Source organism: Elephantulus edwardii, unplaced genomic scaffold (genome assembly GCF_000299155.1).
Source record: "Elephantulus edwardii isolate Elephantulus edwardi_28Jun2011 unplaced genomic scaffold, EleEdw1.0 scaffold00059, whole genome shotgun sequence".
Classification (NCBI taxonomy): Eukaryota; Metazoa; Chordata; class Mammalia; order Macroscelidea; family Macroscelididae; genus Elephantulus; species Elephantulus edwardii.
In genome coordinates this window covers 15,776,848-15,782,744 of record NW_006399809.1, presented here as the reverse complement: position 1 = coordinate 15,782,744, position 5,897 = coordinate 15,776,848, and positions in this window count along the sequence as shown.

The following is a 5,897-nucleotide window of genomic DNA, read 5'->3' as shown; positions in this document are numbered from 1 at the left end:
TTAACTATCTCAATCTCTTTGCCATCCATACTGATGCTGCCAATTGGCCCAGTGGTGAGAATCTTTGTTTTCTTGATGTTGAGCTTCAATCCATAGAGGAGGCTGCTGTCCTTGACCTTCTGCAGCAAGTACTTCAGGTCCTTCTTAAAATTTTTCAGTGTCAATCAATTCTTTCTGGTACAGTGACTCTGTGTACTCCCTCCATCTTCTTTTGATGCTTTGTAGGTCATTCAGTATATTGCCCAAAGCATCTTTCAATATTGCAACAAGAGGCTTAAATTTGTCTTTCAGTTCTTTCAGCCTAAAAAGTGCAGAGTGAATTCTTCCCTTTTTATTCTCCAATTTCAGCTCTCTACACATTCCATTATAATATTTTGTTTTGTCCTCCTGAGCTGCCCTTTGAAATTGTCTGTTTAGTTCTTTCACTTTGATATGTTTTCCTTTAGTTTTGGCTTCTCAACACTCCAGTGCAATCTTTAGTGTCTCTCCTGACATCCATTTTTATTTTTTTTCTTCTCTGTTTTTGTAATGGCCTTTTGTTTTCTTCATGGATGATATCTTTGATATCATTCCACAACTCATCTGGTCTTCTATCATTGGAGTTCAATGCCTCAAAACGATTCTTAAGATGATCATGAAATTCAGATAGCATTGATTCAAAGTAATTGGAAAGACTATGGCTTGAATCAGAGGCATCTTAGTCTTTAAATTGACATCATTGCTCTTCAGGACTTTGGAGAGGTCTCTGACAGCAGAATTTCCCCATGATTTATGCCTCCAGATATCCTAACTGCAAATATCAAGGATGGTGACTATTGATCCAAGTAAGACAAAATAATTGACACTTTCAATCTTTTCTCCATCTATCATGATGTTGCCTGCTGGCCCAGTGGTGACAGTTTTTGTTTTCTTAATGTTGAGATGTAACCCATATTGAAGGTTACTGCAAGTGTCTCAAGACTTTCTTGCTTTTCAGTAAGCAAGGCTGTGTCATCTGCATAATGCAGGTTATTGAAGAGTCTTCCTCCAATCTGGATGCCACATTCTTCTTTATACTGTTCTGCTTCCCAGATGATTTACTCAGCTGAATAGATAAAGAGAAAGATACAGCCCTAACACCTTTCCCTATTTTAAACCATGAAGTGTTTCCTTGCTCTGTTCAGAAAATAGCTTCTTGGTTTCACATGAACACAAGTATTCCAGGATTCCTATTCTTCTCAGTATTAGCCATAATTTGTTATAAGCCACACAAATCCCTTTACATAGCTAATAAAACACAAACAGACATTCTCCTGGTTTTCTCTGCTTTCAGCCAACATGCATCAGAAATCAGCAATGATATCCATGGTACCAAACTCTCTTCTAATATAAACCCAGCCTGAACTTTGGAAAGTTCTCTGCCAATGTACTGTTCTAGCCATTTTGGGGTGATTTGCAGCAATATTTTGCACATTAAAAAATACCAAAATACATATATGGTAGGATTCTCTCTTACTGCTGTCAGGCCATAATCTTCTCATTGTTGTGTACTGTTGAGTTGGAATCAACTCATAACTGACCCTCCAGTGGGTTTTCAGAGGCAGTAAATCGCATAGGTGGAGAATGCTCATCTTTTTTTCTTGGAGAAGCTGGTGGATTCAAACGGAATGCCTTGGTGTTCTGGAAAGTCCATTCATGTTGTTATGTGCTCTTTGAGTCTTTTGTGACTTACGGTGACCCTATGAACAATGGGTCTGCACCCTGCCCTATCCTGTGCCATCCTCACCATCTCTAGCATACTTGAGCCCACTGTTACAGTCACTACGTCAATCTATCTTGTTGCAGGTCTTTCTCTCTTTGCTTGATTTTTCCAAGCATGATGTCTTTCTCCAAGGACTGGCCCCGTCTAACAACATGGCCAAAGTATGTGAGACATTCATTTGTTGTTGGTATGTGCTGTCGAGTTGCTTGTGACTCATAGCAACCCTATGTACAACAGCTCTGAATCTTGCTCTATCCTGTGCCAAACTTACTATCTCTGACACACCTACCCTCATTACCCCAGTCACTGAATTAATCCATTTCACCGAAGGTCTTCCTCTCTTGTGTTATCCCTCTACCCTCCCAAACTTGATGTCCCTCTCCAAGGACTGGTCTCTCCTTGCAACATACCCAAAGTATTTCCGACAAAGCCTCAGAATCCTTGTCTCCAAGGAGCAGCTTGGTTTCACCCTCTCTAGGAAAAACCTGTTTGTTTCTCTAGCATGCCATGGTATATTCTCCAGCACCTTCTATCATCCCATTGTCCAGCTTTCTGACACATAACAAACAATTGTGAAGATTATAGCCTGGATCAGGTATGCCTTATTCTCCAGACTGACATCGTTGCTCTTCAGTACTTTGGACAAAGTAAAGCGTTCCTTAAGATGAAGGAACTAAACAACAGATTCAAGTTGCAATACTTAAGGATGCTTTGGGCAGAATATTAAATGATCCAGGAAGCATTAAAAGAAGATGGAAAGAGTATACAGAGTCATTGTACCAAAAGGAATTGGCAGACAGAAGACTTTAATGAAACAATGTATGAGCAAGAGCCTGTGGTCATGAAAAGTTTAAGCTGCTCTGAAAGAATGGCGGGGGGCGGGGGGGGGGGAAGCTTTCAGGAATTGACGGCATACTAATTGACATATTTTAACAGACACTGTCCTGAATGCGCTCACCAAATTGTTCCAAGAAATCTGGAGAACAACCACCTGGCCAACTGACTGGAAGAGATCCATATTTGCTCCTATTCCAAAGAAAGGTGATCCGACAGAGTGTGGAAATTATGAAACAATATCATTGATATTACATGCAAGTAAAATTCTGCTGAAAATTATCCAAAAACAACTGGAACAGCACATCAACAGAGAACTGCCAGATATGCAGGCTGGGTTTAGAAGAGGTCATGGTACCAGGGATATTATAGCTAACGTTAGATGGATCTTGGCTCAAAGCAGGGAGTACCGGAAGAATGTCTATCTGTGTTTCATTGACTATGCAAAGGTATTTGACTGTGTGGAGCACAACAAACTGTGGCTGACTCTGAGAAGAATGGGAATCCCAGAACACTTGATTGTGGTAATGTAAAACCTGTACTAGGACCAGGAGGCAGTCATCAAAACAGAGGAAGGAAACACTGTGTGGTTCAAAATCAGGAAGAGTGTAAGCCAGGGATTTGTCCTACCTCCACACATTTTCAATCTATATGCAGAACAGATTATCTGGGAGGCTGGGCTCTATGATGAGACGCTCATAGGTGACTTAAATTGCACAGGAGGAGATTGTCCATCTTTCTCTCTTGGATTCAAACTGCCAGACAAGCTCTGCCTTTGGGTTAGCAGCACAATTTTCTACAGACAATGCCACCAAAGCTTCGTACACGAGGATTAAATGTTTACCACTATCAATAAATACAGACAGATTGGAAGAAAAGTTAGTCATTGTTTTAAGGTTGTAGGTTAGGGGTATTTATTTTATATGTTAATTTTGAAGAATAGCATTATATTTACAATGAAATTATTATTGTTGTTGTTGTTGTCATTGTTATGTGCCCTCAAGTCACCTGTGTCTCATAGTCACCCTATATACAACTGAACTCTGCTCTATCCTGAGCCAACCTCACTGTCTCGGACAGTGTCTAAACATGTTACTCCAATCACTGAGTCAATCCATCTCATCAAGTGTCTTTTATTTTTTTTATTAAATTATTTTATAATGAAATTATTTTAAAGAATAAAAATTACTATCTCTTATTTGCATAATACAAAGGTAACAATACAGACCAAGAACTTATTTTTTTTTCAAAGAGCTAAATGGCACTAGCATGGAATACTACTCAGCATGCAGTAGCAATGATTTTGAAAATCACTACCTAAATTGAAAGTGATCAGTAAGCATTATGCTAAGTGAACTCAGTTCCATAAGGACATATACTGCACAAGTCCATTATTGTAAGCATGTAGAGGATCCATGGTGGGGAGAGGGTAGGAATAGAAGGGGGAAGTTGGGCAGGGGAGTAATCATAGGGTCATATAATATGATGGGTAGAGGGAGAGGTGGGTAAAGGATATGGAAAGATCTGATGTGAAAAACAATGTATACGAGCTTTGTAAATAAACCAGTATAAAGTAAAAATTGTACTTAAAATTAAACAAAGAGAAAAAAATTAAAAAAGAAAAAGAGCAAGATAGGCAATGGGAAATTCTGAGACAAAAAGAGTGACATTCTTGTTTGTTTCCTGAAAGTTGACTCATGAAGGCCCACTGCAGTTCTTCTGCAGTTCTTTTCCAGTTAGGTTAAAAAGTGAAAATGGCATTTGTCAGACTGTATGAGTTACTGTTGTACTAATAGAAAGGTTAGAGGTTGGAATTAACTAGCTTGCTCTGCGGTAGAAAAATGGGCAGTCTCCTCTCAGTAAAGATTTACAGTCTTGGACACTGGACAAGGAGTCTCTGTGCAGGAATCCAAAGGCTGACAGTGCCTTTTTGTACTTTGGCTTCTGCATTCTGCATTTGGGTTCTGCTTGTAATTCAGGAAAGTGAATTTATGGATTAGGTTGGTGCTTGTATGGAGAAGAAGTAAACAGAATAAGTAGAGCATAAAACAATTTAGAATGTAGAACTGATAAGACTTGGTGATGAATTTGATGTGGAGAGTGAGGGAGATGTCCAGATGACTCCTAGGTTTGTGCTCCTGCAGTACTCCTCAGAGATCTGTAGCTAGTCTTTCATAAAATACAAATAACTTATTTTTAAATTACAGGTAGATGTTGAATTTTATCTAATTCCCTCTCAATCTGTGGTCATATGATCTAAGGGATTTTTTTACTCCTCCATCCTATTAATAGGATGAGTTATATATAGCAGAACTTTTGTTTATAGAAAAAGTAACATTTATTATTACATGTTATTAAATTACATAATTAGTTCTAATGATGTTGTTATTGTTGTCTTCGAGTCGAGCCCGATTCGTAGCGACCCTATGAACAAAAGGCCTGAAGCCCCTCTACAATTATCGACATTTAACAAAGGAAGCATCTATAATGATAATTTTCAATATTTAATCTTCATCTTCCAGGAATACCGAGAGTTTAATTAATTAGTCCACTTAAGTGGTGCAATATTAGTTTAATGATAAATTCAACTTGTCCATGTTTGTTTCCTATTTTTTTGCATTTATTTTTGTAAATCGGATTGGTGTTTAGCTCCACCCACCCTCCTCGCCCGCCTCACACTGCCTTGTTTTTTGTTACTATGGTTGTCAGGTTTGGGTATCAGAATTTGTTTGCTTGTATTTCGAGAGTTAAGAAACCTTTGATGATTGACTTTCATTCTTTCAAAGTTTTCATAGCCAATCAATTACTAAGTACGCTAAGGACAACTGTCATACTAGGATCTGAGACTCTCGCAGTGTCCTAGTCTCTTAAATCCGCTGTGGCGCGGGCACACGTGTCACTGTGTGGAATGTTTGCTATTAAAGTGGCAGCCACTGCATCCCCTAAGGGTTTGGGGACATTTAGTAACCTCAAATCTTGAACTCGACAACTTTAAGGGGAGTGTCTTGGAAAGTTTCCTTTCTCAAAAGTATTCTAAAGGAAAATATCCTGGATGGTTTTCTCCGCGTAGAGTCACTCTGGTGACTGTTTCTTCCTAATCTGAGCTCTCCCAGCTCCCGGGCGCGTTGAGGAGCTAACTGAATCCGCAGCCACGTAAGCGCCCGGGCCCGGAGTCGGGATCGTCCGGGGCTGCGTCGGGCAAGGGCGCGCACCCTCCCTTGTCCCAGGCCGGCTATGGCGTCCCGTGCGGTGAGCAGCGGCCTTGGCGCCTGGGCGCCGGTGCTCTCTGGGGTCCCCCGGCCGCCGCCCAGCGGAGACACCG